Below are 20,563 nucleotides of genomic sequence, written 5' to 3'. Positions count from 1 at the left end.
ACTCACGACATACAAACATCACTGAGCCTAAAGTAAAAAGTCTTGGTGAGTGCCAGACCTCAAATTTTTGACTCCGCACCAGACGTCTGCAAATGCAGTTTATACTTAGTCATCTCGAAGCTTATTTCAAACCACCTGGAACCACACATCTCTCTAGAGTCACAACAGACACAGTAGCCAATCTCACATTTATCTCTCTATCAGGGTTTCCTGTTTAGCCAGGAATTGGGCCCTTCACAACCCAACTCATCCCTCTTGTATACTCAGTATGAGTTTGATAGCAACCTCCACTCCTCCGTCTCTTAGGCCCATCCCAAAAAGTTTTTTAGGAAAAAGATCATACAAGGCGGAGTGGGGGAGCAAAGGAGTAGAGGATGGGGAGAAGTCAACAGGGAGAGCAAGCGAGGCACTTGAGGAAGGTCGCAGTTGGAAAAAATAAAAAGGAAATAAGCTGGCAGGGAAAGGGTGAGGGAAACAGCAGAAGAGTTGTTGGTGGAGGAGGTACATGGCGGGTATTTGATGGAGAAGCAGTGCTGAAGCAAGAGAGCAAGAAAACACATGCATCCCAATGGAGTGCTGAAAGAAAAACAAATTAATTCATTCACTGAATGTGAGCAATGTAAGTATAAAAGTCATCTAGCCCAAAGTATGTAAAGAAGCTATGTTCCAGGGAAGCTACAGACTCAAGAAGAAGAAGGAAAGTGATTAAATAAGAAGCAAGCAATTGAGGTTGCCAAGAAAGCCTCAAAATGGTAAGCAATGGCCTGGCCCTAAGCCCACTGTAAGTGTTGGTATTGTCCTCAATAGGTCTTCGATAACAGATAGTTAAAAGCTCTCTGTAGGCAAGACCAAAAGATATGGGCAAATAAATGTGGTGGGTTATTTCCAACCACTCAAACAGTAGCCATGCACTTCCAGTTTCTATAGGAATACCTGGCACAGGTCATAGTGTCCAAGCAATATTTGGTTTGTGTCAACAACTCGCCAATTGACAGCTGATAACACAATAATAGCTTTTCTGCAACAAATACTATTTTTGTCAGCATACTTTCTAGTGTTAGCTAGGGATAAAGTAAGATGACGCTGGTGTAGCAAGTTTATTTCTACAAAACAAGACACGTTATGTCACAAAACACAGTACCAAATGCACACACCTTTCGCATACATTTCATCTTATAGCAAATTTGATCTTGCAAAGATAAAAAAGTTACATATATTATTTCATAAAATTTTAAAAATACTGATGAAGTCACACAATTCTAGGTTTTACCCATTTGGCATAGGTTTGAAATAAAAAACTATGCATAGACTATTCGCCACGCCACACCACAGTCCATACACTTTAAAGGAAAAGAGCGCTCATGAAAAAATTTTATTAAACAATTTAATTAATTTGAGGGGTAAAGCGTCTTCCTAACCATGGTTTTAAATGGCTTAAATTCAAAGTAAACTAATGTTCAAAGGCCACAAGAAAGAGAGTCTCATTTGTAGGAAGAACCCCCAATCATTTAAGATAGTGGAGGGAATAGATGGAAAAGTGCTGTAAAAAATTAAACGAGCAATAGTGTTAAGTACCCTTTATCTCTTAATGTGATCATGATGTCTTGTCTATCATTATTTTATATATTTCAAGATTGAATCCTTTAGATAGTTATAAATATGGAATATATGCCACTAAATTGGTTTAGTGGGAAAATCATCAATATCTAAACATTCTTAAATATAAAAGTCATTTATTACAGAACATATATTGTAACTTCCATGTTACACATATGGCACATCTACATGTAAAATAGTTTAAAGACTATCTAAACTAATTCAGCCATCCAATCCCACCCCTACACACTCAAGATCTGCTCAGGGATAGACAACATCATAAATTCTGTCCTCAATTACTAGATGTTGAAAACAGAGAGCTTCATTTACAAGCCCGTTGTGTCACTGCTGCGTCATTTTGTTTTTACACATACGTGGCACTAGCAGTGCATTACACTGCTCCATAGTTACAAAGTGACGCATTGGGCCCAATGCATCAGTTTGTAAAGCCCTGTGTCATATTTTACCTGTGCCAGGTATAATGTATGCAGGGTAGGCGTTTTCTCTGAAAAAGCCATGTAGAATTGACATAGTGAAATTTACAACTTTTAACTGCGTCACTCTACGACTACAGCCTACTCAAAGCAGGTGTAAAATTGATGCAGGGCTTTTTTCTATGGTAGCCTCCTCTCATTGTTGGAGGTGCAGCGGTTTAACAACACAATTCCAGCAATGCATCAGTTTAGCACCAACATATGCGTCAGAATTTCTGATGCATCTGTAAAAACGTGCACCATAGAGTAAATACAGCACATCCATGGAATCAATAGGGGATGTGCAGCAAGCACAAGAAATCTGACGTATCTACAATGATGCTTCAGATTCTTGTAAATTAGGCCCATAATTTAATAAATCTGCTGTTTATTTTAAGTCAGGTTCATTCATATTTTTCATTGAATTTGATCTCAAAATGATATGTTTCAACAAATATCATGTAAACACAATCAGTAGATTTTTTGTGGTTCTTTGGAAAGTTCAGGTATAGACCAATTTACCAATAGTGGGCTCAGGGAAAAAAAAAGTCGTGATCCACACATCTACTGAACTTACCTGGGGATATAGTGTGTCGGGTACCTAACAATGACAGAGACTGTGTATTTATTCGTTTTTGTGGGTTCTGTCATCTTTTGCCACAAACACATACACACAAGAATTCCACGTTTTTACTCAGAAAGTGTTATTTTAAGCCAGTTTGGTGCAGGATAAATGCAGTACAATAATTGCAGAAATCAGTAACATAGTAACGAAACTGTAATCAATAAAGGCAAATATTATGAAAAATGGCATCCTATTATGTAGAAGGCATTTTTAGAATCCCTATATGCTTAAAACTTCGGGTCAGTATTTCAATAGAATCAACACACATTCATACTTGTACTTCATTTATGTTTGTCCAGCTTGCAGGGTTGTCTGCAAAATAAGGCTGTTATGTTTCTTCTGTCTTCTGGGAAATATGAGACAATAAGATTCAGGTGGCCTTGGATTGCATGCCTCAAAGCTGCTGTTCCAGTAACTGGAATTTCCTCAAAGTCCTCTTTAAGAGGGCTATAAACACCTATTATAAATCATTTTGAGTTTTTATTTGGGAAAAATAAACCTCATGTCATGATGTAAGGTGAGAGAAGGTGAGAGAAGTAATGTGGAAATCTGAAACTATTCTGTTTTTTCCTACCAAACGTATTCAAATGAATACATGAATATTTGAACTAAAAGCATACTATCAAACAACACAATACATACATTTTGTTTAGCAGATTTAAATAGCGCAAAGTTGGACAAGGGTGTTAGAGAATTACATTACACAAGCTCAGATTCTTTTTTAAGTGGGAAGAAAATGTTTTATTATATGGTACAGTTGTGCGACCTCACTGTGCAATAAAGGCAGAAATCAGTATTGGGTCTAGTCAGGTTCATTTGAAAAACCCTAGCTCAATCCTGGGTAACTGTGGCTCTGAGCAGTCAGGCTTTATTAAAGGTACATTTGTAAATCATTAAGATTAATAGGAAGAAAATGCAACATAAAAATCTGACACCAATTTAAAAAAATAGGATGTATTTTTATCTTCAAATAACACCAAAAATCCACTAGAGGGCTCCAGAGATATACATTTTTAAAGAAAACAATAAATCCCAAATTTTCACGATAAGGCGATAAGGCTTTCTTGCCTACCAATTCACCAAAGCAGACTTCGTCAGCTTTTGCAGCACTGTAGCTGTAACAAGAAGTCAGCCAAGGGACTCTTGCAGCCATTTCTTTGGTCTAGGGCTTGGGAATGACGTTTGCTTGAGCAGCACACAACAGGCAGGCATAGTCCTCTCTTTGCTAGCCCAAAGAGCAGCAGGTGCAGTCCAGTCTTTGGTGCAGCCTCTCCCTGCTCAGTCCAGGGAACAGCAGGGCAGTCCTTCTTCAGTCCCCTCTCCAATTCAGATGTTAGCTGAGGTCTGGGTGCCCCTCTTAAGCTCAGTTCTTCCCCTCTGGGGATGCAGCGACTACTAGCCAATGTGCTACCAGGTCTCTTCCAACCTGTGAAGTGTGGCATCAAGCTAGCCCAGAATACACTATTCTGGCCACTCCCATCATGGCAGAACCCTTCTCTTGGCATTTGGACTCACTAGCCAATCACAGTTGTGTGGCTACATGTGGGTTACATGCCCACGGTAAAAACAGTATGGTATGGACTTCCCTGTCTCAGTCGCTGATGCCAGCATGTCTGCAAAAATAAAAGACTACCCCTCTTTTGTGTGGCTAAAGCTCACTGCCTGTTTGGCCTTCCTGTCAGGAGGAGGCCACACCTCTTCCAATGGGAGTCCCTGTGTGTTCCTTTCTGAGAGTCATTCATACCTGCCCCCAGGAGGTCAGAAGGCTGTCTTGAGGTCATCAAAAGTCACATTAAATTCAATTTGACCAGCAAGTCTGATTTAGTGCAACACTTCTTTTGATCACTTAAACTATCATATTTAGTAGTCTCATTCAGACGTTAGCACAGCTGAGTTGTCAGCATTTAACGCTCTACCCACCAATGGGGCTACTAGCCTTTTCATAGTGAAAACAACAATGCATGGTTTCTACGTTCAAGACATGTAAAGTTAAGGAATTCTCAAGTTAGCAGTGTGAAAACTGCTCTGCCAGCCAGCAATGGCAGGGTTTGAGTAATGTTCTTCTTTGTGATGCTCAGATGGAATATTAAGTCACACAGCCCACAACAGACACGTTAACGTACAAGCCCTGGTTCCATATACCAGGGATTTATTTAAGTAAGTTAACTTTTGCCAATTTAGGGTGATCCAGTTGGACACATATCCTATTAGGGATCAAAGCACTGGCACTGAGGCCTGTTTGGCAGGACTCAGTGCACCTTCAAAGTTGAAAAACCAGCAGTTTAAGTCCAAAATCCTGTGAGTAATCATGCAAAAAGAGGCATTTCATTACATTTAGGCACAGGGAAATTAGATGATTTGCCCAGAATCAGACGATGTTGAGCCTACATTGTCACTCAAACCTGGTTCCACCATTTAAAAGTTGGCTGCTCTGACCATTAGGCCACACCTCCTCCCTAAGGGGCATATTTATACTCCGTTTGCGCCGAATTTGCGTTGTTTTTTTCGACGCAAATTCGACGCAAAACTAACTCCATATTTATACTTTGGCGTTAGACGCGTCTAGCGCCAAAGTTCATGGAGTTAGCGTCATTTTTTGGCGTGAACACCTTCCTTGCGTTAATGATATGCAAGGTAGGCGTTCCCGTCTTAAAAAATGACTGCGATGCATATGCGTCGTATTTATACTCCCGGGCAAAAATGACGCCCGGGAGTGGGCGGGACTAAAAAACCCGCATTTGCGCCGGATTTTAGCGCCTGGGTCAGGGCAGGCGTTAAGGGACCTGTGGGCTCAGAATGAGCCCAGAGGTGCCCTCCCAAGCCCCCAGGGACACCCCCTGCCACCCTTACCCACCCCAGGAGGACACCCAAGGATGGAGGGACCCATCCCAGGGAAGAAAAGGTAAGTTGTGGTAAGTATTTATTTTTTTTTTGGCATAGGGGGGCCTGATTTGTGCCCCCCTACATGCCACTATGCCCAATGACCATGTCCAGGGGACAGAAGTCCCCTGGGCATGGCCATTGGGCAAGGGGGCATGACTCCTGTCTTTGGTAAGACAGGAGTCATGTTAATGGCGTCTGGGCGCCAAAAAAAAATGGCGCAAATCGGGTTAAGACGATTTTTTTGCCTCAGCCTGACTTGCCCCATTTTTGGACGCCCAAACGCCATTTTTCCCTACGCCGGCGCTGCCTGGTGTACGTGTTTTTTTTTCACGCACACCAGGCAGCGCCGGTCGGCAAACGCCGGCTAACGCCATTCAATAAATACGGCGCCCGCACGGTGCTTCAGAATGGCGTTAGCCGGCGCTAATTTTTTTGGCGCTAAACTGCGTTAGCGCAGTTTTGCGTCAAAAAGTATAAATATGGCCCTAAATGTTTTGCGCGTAATGTGCAATGTTGTACATTAATGAATAAATGCATCCGGTATTACAAAAGAATATTGGCATTGCGTAAGCAAATGATCAAATGCCCAAAAAAGGGGGAGTCCTAAAAGACGTATAATGCAAAATATATGACAGGGTGTTTTGGCAAAATTCAATTTCTGGGCTTCATAAGAATGTTCATTAAACTCAGGCATGATCCACAAATCCATAAAAATATTCACATTGCGATACACATAGATTACCAGTTGAAACTAATTATTGTAGGTTATTTTAGTATTATTTTCTAATTTCACAACTTATCAAATCTGCTGGTCCAAAGATGGTTATTTCTTTATTATGTTCCAATCAATCCCATCACCTCATCAATTAATTTTCTTTACCCATACCTAAAATATATGGGGCCTCATCACAAGTGTGGCAGTCCGATGACCACCACAATCGCACTGACCTTCTGGCTGCCGCACTCTAGGCAGTTTGTCTGCCCAATTAGAGCCCTGACGGGTCTACCCACCAGGTGACCACCATCCCCGCTGGGAACATAGTTCCCGATGCGGTGACAGCTAAGTTGTACTCAGCCAGGGCGGCACTGAACTCAGTGCCGCCTGGCTGATTACAACTCCCTCACCGCCAGCCTTTCCATGTCGGTTTCACTGACATGGAAAGGCTGGCGGTGAGGGTGTGATGGGAGCCCCCTGCCCAGCACCCCTGGAATGCTCTGCAGACAGTGCGCATTCCAAGGGTGCTGGTCAGCCCCCTGTGTGCTATGGGATAGCACTCAGCTCCTTTAGGGGAGGCGAGGGCTATTCCGTAGCACTGTTATGCTCTATTACAATGTTTTCACTGGTCAGGAGCATTGTAATAGGGTGTGGGGGTGCCACTGCCATGTGGTGGCGTCCTCCCTGTGAGTTTGGTGGTCCGCCAAACTCATAATGAGGCTGTTTATGATTCTCATTTGCTGATTTCACTTCAGATGGTCCTATTAACCTGAACCGCTAAAAATGAAATCAATAAATGGGTCATATTGATGATTTTCTTAGTAAATCAATTTAGTGAGATATATTTCACATACCAAATCTTCTAAATGATCCAGTTTTGTACTAAATAAAATAAAGTGAAAGGAGAGCCATCATGATTTACTTTGGAGATTAATAAGCGAACCTAGATACTCTCAGAGGATAGAGGCCTAGATACATGGGTCCATATTTACTCTTTTTGACGCAAAAGCAGCGCAAACTTACAAAATACAATTGTATTTTGTAAGTTTGTGCCGATTTTGTATAAAAAAACTACGCAAATACAGCGCTTAAAAAGTATAAATATGGGCCATGGTGCTTTTCTGAGGTGATATTGCAGGTATTCCAATATATTTTTGTTCAAGAGTTGTCGGAAAAGACCTTCAGTGACACTGTCTGCTTGTAGCAAGTGCTTAAATGGTGTTATGGTATATGAAACCAGCCACTACCTGCTTTGCTTATTTCCCACAACATTTTCCCATCAACTTTTGGCTTCCATTATTCCAGTTAACTGACAATCCCACACCCATCAGCAGCATTCTGTGGAAACTCATAACAATCTCAAGTTAAAACATCCAAGACCAAAATGACTACAGCCAACAACAAGCATTTCACAGCAGATCTAGGGTAAATTTCTCTGGAATGTGGTTACGAAAGGTATTTTTGATACTGTGTGCCCAAGAAAAGAATTAGAGTGGAATGGTTGAGCAGTCCCCAAGTACCTCTTCCAAAAGTATACATTAATATACTTCGTTGATCTTCCTCAATGCAAGTTTTAAACACTTGAAAGTACTTGTGCATAGCCTTGAATGGAAATATTCAGCAATACCCTAGAATAAGGAATTATTTGCTAGGTATATATTTCTCCACACTTAATAATAATGTTACTGTGAGACTTACTTACTTCACTCTATCAAAACGTTTGCAATACATTATGTTGGGAAGAAAACTCACTAAGTGAAAATGCACTTTTCAGAAATATATACAGCCTATACTGACACCAAGGGGCATATTTATACTCCGTTTGCGCCTAAATTGCGTCGTTTTTTTTGATGCAATTTCGACGCAAAACTAACTCCATATTTATACTTTGGCGTTAGACGCGTCTAGCGCCAAAGTCCATGGAGTTAGCGTCATTTTTTAGCGTGGACACCTACTTTGCGTTAATAATATGCAAGGTAGGCATTCCCGTCTAAAAAATCGACTCCGAGGCATGTGCGTGGGATTTATACTCCCGGGCAAAAATCACTCCCGGGAGTGGGCGGGTCAAAAAAAATGACGTACGGCCGCTTTTGCGCCGTTTTTTAGCACCTGCAAAAGGCAGGCGTTAAGGGACCTGTGGGCTCTGAAGGAGCCCAGAGGTGCCCCCCCCCATGCCTCCAGGGACACCCCCTGTCACCCATGCCCACCCCAGGAGGACACCCAAGGCTGGAGGGACCCATCCCAGGGACATTAAGGTAAGTTCAGGTAAGTGTTTTTAAAAAAAAAAAAAATTGTGGCATAGGGGGGCCTGATTTGTGCCCCCCTACATGCCACTATGCCCAATGACCATGCCCAGGGGACAGAAGTCCCCTGGGCATGGCCATTGGGCAAGGGGGCATGACTCCTGTCTTTGCTAAGACAGGAATCATTTCTATGGGGGTTGGGAGTGAAAAAAAATGGCGCAAATCGGGTTGAGGCGAAAAAATTGCCTCAACCTGACTTGCCCCATTTCTTGACGCCCAAGCTCCATATCCCCCTAAGCCGGCGCTGCCTGGTGTACGTCGTTTTTTTTAATGCACACCAGACGGTGCCGGCGGCTAACGCCGGCTAACGTCATTCAATAAATACGGCGCCCGCATGGTGCTTCAGAATGGCGTTAGCCGGCGCTAATTTTTTTGACGCAAAACTGCGTTGGCGCAGTTTTGAGTCAAAAAGTATAAATATGGGCCCAAATGTATCCCTTATTTGTAACTAAGCCATTGCTTGTGTGTCAATAACTAGGCTTCTATCCTGCAGGTTACTGCAGCCAAGGTCTCTGCAGTTCACCCTTGCAGTGATTAGGAGCTGTCATCACAGGTCATTCACACCATTCAGCTGTGAGAGCTAAACCCTTAAAATCTCACCCTTGATGTCATTTTTGTAAGGAAGCACTTGAACTGTCAACATCTTGGCAGTCACAGCAGCATTCATTGTGACAAACTGAGGGCCAGATTTACGAAAATTGGTGCTATATCACATGTAGCGCCACTTTTCTTGCGGCCCTTTGCACCCCTCTACCGCCACCATGTGTGCACTGTGTTTAAAATGCAGCACACCATGGTGCAGGGTAGGGGGCAATAGCATCAGAACTTATGACACTATTGATGTACTGTAAAAGTTTGGCGCTAACCCTTAACAATACACAGGGGTCCATTGTAAACAATTGATTTTGATGCTGACAGTAACAGTCCTGCCTTCAACTTTTTGACTGAAAACCCGTCCACCGCCGTGACAGTCCACCCACCATATTTAGATGTTGGTAGTCCCATAGACAAAAGACTGCACTGGAACCGTTGCCTCTGTGAAGAAATACTGCCAGCATCGACGTCAGGAGAGGGGAAAGGGGATGCTCACGTAACTGCAGCCAGCCTTGCTGCCGTGAAGATTTAAATGTGCCTTACAGCTATGGAAAATAAGGCGGTCCGACATCCATTTCTTAGTTGGCAAATTGGGGATCGGGGGAAGGTGAAAACTCACCTTTTTTCCACTCCCCCCATTTTTGACTGGACACAACTGTACAACACCTACCATCGCTGCTGCCACTGAACCACAGAGAAAATACAACCTCCACCCCGTTGACAGACTCGAAGGTAGGGCCGCCACATTGCCAGGGTACATTGAGTGGGACCTGCACAGGAGGTCGGGCCACTGGAGACCTGTACATGTCACAGTAATTTTTTTTTATCACTGTGACATGCATATGTCGGGGACACACTGGTACACAAAACACATATCACACACATACACAACTGTCATTATAGTGCCAGTATTCATTGGCAAAGGAATGAAGGCACCCGTAAGATGGTACATTCACACGTCAACTGTGTCCATGTACGCACCTGTACCTGTCATGTTGTGCTGTAAGTCTGTGTGTGAGTCAGTATGTTTATGTGTGTATGCAATGCGATTGGCTGGTTGAGGAAGGGGGAGCAGTTGTGGGTGATGTGGTTGTGTCTGCATGTGTGTCACTTGCATGTGAGACCAATGTTGTTGTGTTTGTTGTGTTGCCATGAGTAACATTCAGGCGAGTGTTGCTATTGTGTAGTGGTTTGTTTTTGTTGTGGCATGTGTGGGTGCAGTATTAATGCTGTGTCTATTTGGTGTCATGGATGTCTGACAATGTGTGTTTGTGGCATGTATGGGTTGTGTTATATCGGAATGTCCACGGTAATTGTGTAAATGTGTTGTGTTGTGTAATGTGTAGTGCGGGGGTACACCTATGGCTAAGGGAAAGTGGGGCATATTTACAATAAAGTGGCGCAGCATGGCGCTGCACCAAAATTGGCAGTGCCGCACTGCGTGAGTTTAGAAACGCAGGGATGAACTGTATTAGCAAGAATATGGCGCACCCCTGTGTCTCTCCCTGTACCAGTGCTAAATTTTCTGCCGAGTGCCAACGCAGTGACGCTTGTGCCATGATGAAAGGATGGCTGCATTGTGGGACACCTTCCTGCACAAAAACAATCTTCAATGGCGATTTGGTCTTTCTCTGTGTGCTGCAGAATATATATATTTTCATTGAAAAAATACAGGTTACAGGGATGTTATAGTTAGGAAATTGAATTAAAAAAATAGAAATTCCCTTAAAAATCCAGCCAGGCACATTTGTTCGTCAAAAATGTTAATGCACATATTACATTGATGTTATCAGTGTTATTATCCAAGATGTCATGAGTGCCATAATTTGTGGGGTAATTAGCAGTGCCTGGCGAGAGTTTGAGTTATAGTTACTTTAGGGCACAAATTATAGTAAATTGAGGTAACTCGCACTATAACTGGTGAATGTCCATGGTTTTGTACGTTTTAAAATGTGAGCTTAACTATAACCTCCCTGTAACCTTTGGCTTTTTAAGTGAATTTCTATGTTTTAAAATTTTATTTCTGAATTATAATGTCCCTGTAACCTTTGTTTTTTTTTCAGTGAAGTTCTATATGCAGTAATTTGAATTGCTATACGTTAATCCAAACACTGCCGTGCACAGCCTTCAGCCAGGCCCTGAGGCCAACCCCCTATAAACCACCCAAGCTTGCACAGTGCACATTCTTCATCTGTGCGTGGGGGGGAGATTGCCTGCAAGACCTGGCCTGCAGCCAGACCCTGCTGCAAACACCCCCTAACCACCCAAACCCATGCTGTGCACAGCCCTTCGCCATGTGCGGCGGGAGATGGTTATAGATGGTTATAGTTATAGTTAAGACCTAGGGCCAGATTTACAAGGCCCTTGCGCCCCTTAGTGCCACATTTGCGGCAACAGTTTTGTTGCAAATGTGACGGTAACGGGCTACTACCATAGCGCCATATTTACAAGGTGGCGCTAACTTGGTTTGCGCCACCTTGTAAACACTTTCTGCCACCTCATGCATGTTAGAAATGGGATCTTTGGTTGGCAGTCAGTTTACCCCCTGTCCAAGCAAGGACCCTCACTCTAGTCATGGTAAAGGAGACTCACCCTCAGTTAACCCCTGCGCACCCTCTTGGTAGCTTGGCACAAGCAGGCAGGCTTAACTTCAAAGTCTAGTTGTAAAGTATTTGTACCTACACACATAGTAACTCAGTGAAAACACTACACAAGGGCACGACACAGGTTTAGAAAAATTGGTAATATTTATCTAAACAAAACAAGACCAAAACAACAAACATCCACCATACACAAGTCAAGTTATGAATTAAAAAGCAAAAAGAGTCTTAAATCCTTAGAAAAGTGTGCGTTGGAAAAGGCCAGTGATGCGTTGATTTCTCACTCGCAAGTGAGACCGTGTGCCGTTCCTACTCCGGTCGGGTCGGCGAGCGCTGTTTTTCCTCTCTGCAAGATAGCGATGCGTCGATCCGGACAGGCACCTCGGATCCGGGGAGGCTTTGCGTTGTTTTTCCGCACCCAGCAAGGTTTGAGTCAAAAATCCTGCCACACCGTATCAGAAAACTGCGCTATGTGGGTTGTGACGTTATCAGCCTCCGTCAGCGGGTGTTGCACGTCGTTTCTTCAGCGGCATGCGTTGATCTTCCAGCCGCGATGCAGGTGGAGCGTGTATTCCATCTGCAAAGCCAGCGGCGTGTCATTTCTCAGTTGCATCTCGGAAGGTCCGCTGAAATTTTCCCCGCACGGCGGTCTGTGTGTGAATTTTCAGTCTTGGTCTGCCAGCTTCACCTTTCAAGGCCCCAGGAACTGCATAGGGCACCACTTGGCAGGGCAGGAGTCTCAGCAGGGAGTCCAGGTGCTGGCAGGGGATGTCTTTGATGGCCCTGATACTTCAACAACAGAGGCAAGCTCAGGACAAGCCCTTGGAGATTTCTTCACAAGCAGGAATGCACAACAAAGTCCAGTCCTTGTCCCCTTGCACAGGCAGAAACAGCAACTGCAGGATAGCTCCACAAAGCACAGTCACAGGCAGGGCAGCACTTCTCCTCAGCTCTTCAGCTCTTCTCCAGGCAGAGGTTCCTCTTGATTTCCGAAAGTGATCTAATTTTCAGGGGTTTGGGTGCCCTTCTTACACCCAGTTCTGCCTTTGAAGTAGGCCTACTTCAAAGGAAAGTCTCTCTTGTTCGTGAAATCCTGCCTTGGCCAGGCCAGGCCCCAGACTCACACCAGGGGACCGGAGACTGCATTGTGTGAGGGCAGGCACAGCCCTTTCAGGTGTAAGTGGCCACTCCTTCCCTCCCTCCTAGCACAGATAGCTCATCAGGATATGCAGGCTTCACCATAGCTCCCTTTGTGTCACTGTCTAGAGAGAGGTGCAAACTGCCCAGCTGTCAAACTACCCAGACAGGGAATCCACAAACAAGCAGAGTCACAGAACGTTTTAAGCAAGAAAATGCCTACTTTCTAAAAGTGGCATTTTCAAATGCACAATCTCAAAACCAACTTTACTAAAAGATGTATTTTTAAATTGTGAGTTCAGAGACCCCAAACTCCACATGTCCCTCTGCTCCCAAAGGGAATCTACACTTTAATCATATTAACCCATGTTAACCTATGAGAGAGATAGGCCTTGCAACAGTGAAAAACGAATTTGGCAGTATTTCACTGTAAGGATATAAAAAAACACATTAGTATATTTCCTACCTTAAACATACACTGCACCCTGCCCATGGGGCTACCTAGGGCCTACCTTAGGGGTGTCTTACATGTAAGAAAAGGGAAGGTTTAGGCCTGGCAAGTGGGTACACTTGCAAGTCAAATTGGCAGTTTAAAACTGCACACACAGATACTACAGTGGCAGGTCTAAGCTACGTTTACCGGGCTACTAATATGGGTGGCACAACCAGTGCTGCAGGCCCACTAGTAGCACTTGATTTACAGGCCCTGGGCACCTCTAGTGCACTGTATTAGGGACTTACCAGTAAATCAAATATGCCAATCATGGGACTCCAATCACGCATACATTTTACACAGGAGCACTTGCACTTTAGCACTGGATAGCAGTGGTAAAGTGTCCAGAGTAACAAAAACAGCAAAAACAGAGTCCAGCACACATCAAGAACCTAGGAAACAGAGGCAAAAAGTTAGGGAAGACCACACCAAGGATGCCAAGTCTAACAATGCATAATATATGCATGGTGTATTCAAAGGGGGCGTTCCCTCATTAGAGAATTGCTAAACATGGCGCCATGGAATCTACAAGATTCCATTGTGCCATTTCTAGTATAATTTTAAAGCAGGCATTAAAATGAGGCTCTCATTGATTTCAATAGGCCTCTTAACACTATACTGGATTAACATCATTTTTTTACAGTAATCCAGTATAGCATTACAATAGCGTCAAAAAAATGACGCTCTTGCCCCTAACATGCACCATGGTGCACCGTATTGTAAATACGGCGCTATCATGGTGGCGTTAGGGGACACAAGGGGGCCACAAGGAAATTGCACTAGTGCAGATGGTGCAGCAGGTGTGGTGGTCTGTGGTACAAAGGTTGATGATGCAGCAGGTGGGGCCGATATGACGGTGGCGGCTGTGGTACTCTGTGTAGTTGTGGTGGTGGCTACAACCTTTGTGGCCAATGCCGGTCCCCCTTGGCTGAAAGCCTGCTATTCCCCTGTGGATCGCTCTCTTTGATAGCATTGTGCCATCTTTCGGTACCCAGACTCAACATGCAAGATGTGTCGGTATCGCACTGCCCGCTTTTGAAAATCCCTGATTTCTGCAACATCCATGTTGGCAGCTGTAAAAATGAGACAGGCAACCATCAGTGTCATCATTGTGTGATGCATGTACAGATAATAATCTAACACTCTGCCTTGATTTGCACATGCAGTCCAAATCACAGTCCAGATAATACAATGTCCCTGATTAATGTAATGGAAATGCTGCCTACCCATCATGTCTTTTACACCACAGCAAAGCACAACAAGAGTTGGACCAAATAAAGTGAGCTGTGCATTGATGTAGTGCAATGTGTCACAATGCAAAGGCAGCAACTACTTCACATGGGCCAGGCCGACTATTCTTTATCATCTGAGTCAACTTCAAAGCACACAAGACCAGTGACTTGTAGATGTAATTGGCATGATGTTATGCAGTTGATAATCCTAAGGGGTCACTGTTGTTTGGGACACATGCATGCTTGAATGAGATGACTGTCATCTACACTGTGACCATCACATCTACCTACATATATGTTGTTTCTTTACCCCTGTGCCTCAGCGGTGATGGGCATGTAATACATCATCACAACTGTCGAGGACAACCACGAAGGCATGTCCACTTGTACATGGATTTAATGAGTGGAACACATGTGAGGAGGGCTGCCACCTAGGAATAAGGTATCCATAGGTCATTAACATCTACATTCAAGTGTCCAGTTGTGGACAACCATCAACACCTGATCTGCCAACACACCTACATTGATGCCAGCATACGTCTGGCCTTGACCTGCATGCACACCTATTACATACCACATAAGTGTCACGTAAATGGAGTACAACCTATGGGGCTAGATGCTGAGGGACAGTTAGCCATACAGTCCTACATGAACGTTACAATACAGGGATGCACAATTTTGTGTAGCAAACTGATGCATCACTGTGTTGTGAGAATGAGGGTATGACCCTGTGCCTATATACTGACATTGGAGAACTTCCAAGTCACATGTGGGCCTACATGTGGCTAGTAATCAGCTTGTTCACATGCTGCTGCCTATTGCGCAGCACAAGACTCCCAAGATATGACTCCCTGCCTGTGAATGTGTAACCCTTGCACGGAACACTATGTCAACGTCCAGCCGACTATGATATCAGATCACGTGCCAGCTCATCATATCTTGCAATGAGTGCAACGCACAAGAGTCACTCACACTACAGCTGCAATCACTACACGGGAAAGACATTATCACACTTACTGGATACATCTGGGTCCTGAAATTGAGCCACTTCCCTGATGGTATAGGGGGCAGGTCCACCTATAAGACATGGAAAGGAAATATATGCTCAATGTCAGATCACTGTACAAACGTGTGGCCAACATATCACAGTGTGTAACATTTTACATGAGTGAGCTGGTGATCCCGCATGTAGACAGTACAACAGACATACCACTGCAAACTTACATTGACACTGACACTCCATTGAGTGATAGCTACACATCTGCACACATGCACTGGGCCTAACAATCATGTGGTGCTAAACCCTACTACAACCATTTGTGGCCAATCCATTTCAGATGGTACTCCATGGCATGATTTGTATTTTGGTGACCATTTCAACAGCACTTCCCTGGTCCACCTCAATACAAGTGACTCAGGTATTGTGGCTTGTGCGTCAAGGGACACTGAGTTACTGTGTGACAGACATGTGGCTCAATTTTCAGTCTGCATTTATCATGCATTCAGTGGTCCATGACAGATGTGGCACAGTTGTATGTAGGTAACAAAAGCCCCATTGGCAGTGCCCCCTAAGCCGTGTATGCCCCCTTTGCCAACATAATGGCAGGGATCATGTGTGTGTAATAATGACAATGTAGCACTAAACATGGGTTGCCCACTTTGCTGTCCTGATACAGTGAAATGTGGTATGCTGTCAGTGTCTGACCTGATCATCATTGATAGAATGCATGGGCACAGGTGTTGCCATTGCACATGAAATGTGTTACTAAGGGCCACGTGTACAAAGATCAGGTTTTGTGAGTCGCACATTGCGAGACTTAGCAACTCGCAATTTGCGAGTAGGATAATCTGATGTACAACACTGTCAATGACACTGTTTGCAAATCACAACTGGGGAAGCAAATGACCTACCTCATGAATATTAATGTGGTAGGTCTAATTTTGCAAACCCCTTCGGAATGTCGGCACTCACAGGGATGCTGGCCTGCTTCACTCAGCAGACCACCATGTCTGTGACTGCTTCCAAATAAAGATGTATTTTATTTTTTTAAATGCAGCCTTTTTTCATTAAGGGTAAAAAGAAAGCATGTCAAAAATAAAGATTATAACTTTTATTTTTATTTTTTAAATCAGGCAGTGGTCTGTGAGACCGCTGCCTGCTCTGAAACAATTTTTTGGCATGCATTCACAAAGGGTGAGGAATCCCATGGGGAACCTTTCCCTTTTGCGAATGTGTTAGCGCCAACTTAAAACTGGTGGTAACTGCAATTGTTTTGTGACGGCATTCGCGGTCATCAAACAATCAATCAGCGAACTGCGACTCGCAAATAGGAAGGGAACGCCCCTCCTAAATGCCACTAGCAAACTCTGTTTTGTGATTCGGCAATGTGATTGCAGAATGGCAAAATTGGGTATGTGCATTGGAATAAAAAAAAAAATATTGACGTAAACACACAAATTCTGGAAACTAGGCATTTGTGACAATTAAAAATAGCTTTGTACATGTGGCCCTGAGTGATAATCTTACATGACTCAACAAAACCTCAGGCCTGCATTGTTAACATGTATAGACTTGTCGACTTCGTTTCAGTACTGGGACACTAACACTTTGTTCTGCTTGCAATCAGTATGGCCACACACATTGCATGCAGCACGTTAAGACATCTGCTACTGTCACTCAGGAGCATTCTACTATACACATTTGTCAATGTGATATTCACCAACAGGGTGACCGATCACTACACCCAGGTGGTCCAGCAGATCCTGCTCTCTGGCCATCAGGTCAGCCCAGCGATGCTTTAGCTGGTGCTCATTCCTGCTTGTATGGTAGGCCCTTGAGGTGGTAGAGCACCTTGACCCACTGCAGCCACCTCGCCTCTGTGTTATATCCTTGTATCACCCGCCCACCCATCTCCAGCATCAAGGGAAAGAAGTGGCACACCAGCCACACAAAGCCCCCAAGTTCCTCCTCCCCCATTCGGGTCAGCCTCCCCCTTCCCGACATGTCCCACAAATCTAATCTGAGGATATGTAAAAAACAAAAACAAAAAAAAAGGAAAATAAAGGAAACTTACAGCCCAAACCTAAGAACCCCAACTAACCCAACTAATCTAACCAACTCAATCTGAAAGACACTAAACTACACAAAATCACATACACAGGTACAATAAACAGAATTCACAAATGACACAAGAGAGACACCACAAGAGACAATAAACGCAATCGAGACACCAGCAACACCGAGACACAGCCACAGTCAAGAAATAGCACAGACTGTAAAGTGAAAGTGAAAGTACACCACTGTACCATGCCTGTAAACAGGATTTCCTATTACATCACTTCCTGTCCCCTTTGCTGCCCGTTTTCCGTCATGTGTGTATTTTGTTGCCACATACGATGTTTGCATGAATATTTTCGACGCATAACCTACATGTGCAGCAAAATACCATGCATTGTCTGTAGACTTCAATTTCAATGGATTTTCGCATGCGTGTGGTGCGCAGGAGGAATTCACGTTAAGGGCCCATGTTTGCATGATTTTTCAACGCATTTGCGTCAAGGTTTTTGGCTCAATCTGTGATTGCATGATTTTCTAATATTTAACATGCATGCACCCTGTATCAACATGAAGATAGGATGGTATTGCCTGCAGTGTGTGGTATAGTGATTGGCCACATGTGGTAGAGCATGCAACTGTGTGTTTTGGGTGTGAATGATCTGTAACAACAATGTGTGTGTTTCTGAAGGAACGACATGCAATACATTGGACGTCATGCAAATTTATGAATGTGTCCCACATGGGTATCTACATCTATTGGCAATCATTGATCTACAACAGTCATTATATGTGTTTGTAATATGTGTTGACCCGTGATGTGTGTAGTTGTTTGACTTTGGGGACATTACATTTCACACGACAAACCAAACTCAGGTATGATTGAGGATGGTTGATGAGTGCAATGTAGGATATGTTACCCCTCATATGTCATTAATTGTTGGTTACCAGTTCATGTTGGCTTGTGTGTGGACTACACAAATGTTTGACATGTGTACATGTTTGGTACGTACTGTGTTTGAGACACTGTGCCTTAATTCCACCCATAAAATGTTTGGTACACGTCAGTTTTGACTCATTACAATTACCTATGTTACTTGTGTTGCTGTGGTGGACCTGTTGCCCTGGCTACATGTGTTCACATATTTTCAGATGTGCATTCCACAGAAGTCAAAAACAGTGACAACGAGGAAGATACTCATAGGATCTGGGCGCTCACAGAAAGTCCATCGAATAAATAACACATTTAGTTCATGGCACGGTGCTTCTGACAAGAGGATCTCCCTCAATCCTCCAATGTTTCCAGAGAAACACAAAAGCATACAAACAAGAGTCGTAGCACTCGTGGTATAAAAACAGAGTTAGAAGTTGTTCGTATGTCCGGTCTTCTTCGTAAATTATCAACCAAACTTGTGTTTGTATCACAGTCCAAGTTTTATTAGTACTGTTCAGAAATCCTCCACAAGAACAGCCTATTTAAAATGTTCAGATATCCTCCATAAGAACAGCCAACACGTGTTTCATCCTCTGAGAAGTATCTCTCATTAAGGACTTCATCAGGGCTAAAATAAAATAAAGTAGTATCTATGTATATGTTGTGGAATAAAAATAGGAGCAGAAAATTGGACCAAATTCAAAATGTGACAATAGTGCGGTTATGCAAATGCATGCTCTATTGTGACTAGTGTGATAATCATCAGATAAAGGAAAAACACAAGCTGACAAAACAACCCAATTACTAATAACCTTGAATCCAAATGTAAAAACATCTCGATCCGTGATCAAAGTTAGGGTCTAAAAGCGTGACAAAACATGTCTAAAGATCCGAGTACCCAAAGATCATTCTCAAACTAAGTGCACATTACTATAGACAATCAAAGTCAGGGTAATCCACGTGTCTAAAGTAAGAAAGGGACCCCGATTTGTGTAAAGTACTGTTACTTAGAGGTTTACCAGTATAACCGAAAACATCCAGAAAATAATCTTACATAACAATGTGGAACGAGAAAAAACCTCCACTAACCTTACTGTACTTCATATAATCAAAATAATCATATCGTTAGGTAGTCTTCGAATATTATCTACGATGAGATTAAGAAACATAAAACAAGCAGTAATGCGGTCAGCCCCATCCATCTTGTAATTAAATAACAATTAGAACTATACCTCAAACGCTGATAAAGAAATATTATTTGGATATTCAAAAATGGTAAATATACAAAATCTCACCTCCGTCAAAATGTCAGAATGACTAAATATAGGAAAAAGGGGGAACGTTGCGCGGTCACATTCACCCGCAGCGTTCCCGAATCTAGTGGCCGCAGTGTATCTGAGCGTCCGGAAACCGGACGTCAGATAAGACGCCTGATCGCACCAAAAGTGGAAATAGAAAAAGGACTAATACTAAGAGGAAACGGACGCCATCTTGGAGTGTCTCCGATTAATATGCAAGGAGACAAGCTTAATATTCCTAATCCATCTTTCCAGTCTCTAAGTAATAATGAAAAGGTCACCATATACTGGCGCCATATCAAAATATCTCAAATTGGACAATCTGCAAAATATTGTAATAAGCTAAGTCATCTTGATAGTCTAAAATGTCAACGAAAATGGGGCAATAACTTGTAAGTACCAATGCAAGGTAAAAAGGTCCTTGTGGATACAGAAAATTTAATGTAAGTAAACCTCTGAGTAATTACTAACCTGCCCAGAAGAGATATACCCAGTGTCAAAAGAGCAGGAGACAACAGTAAGAGGCTTGTTCGAAAAAACATCCTACCAGTAATTATCAATATCTATACATACTGATGTGTGTCACATTGTAAACATCCATAGCCTCTAATAAGGCAGCAAAATA

The sequence above is a fragment of the Pleurodeles waltl genome, chromosome 2_2, assembly GCF_031143425.1.
Source record: "Pleurodeles waltl isolate 20211129_DDA chromosome 2_2, aPleWal1.hap1.20221129, whole genome shotgun sequence".
NCBI classification, from domain to species: domain Eukaryota; kingdom Metazoa; phylum Chordata; class Amphibia; order Caudata; family Salamandridae; genus Pleurodeles; species Pleurodeles waltl.
Note: the sequence above shows the minus strand (reverse complement) of the source record.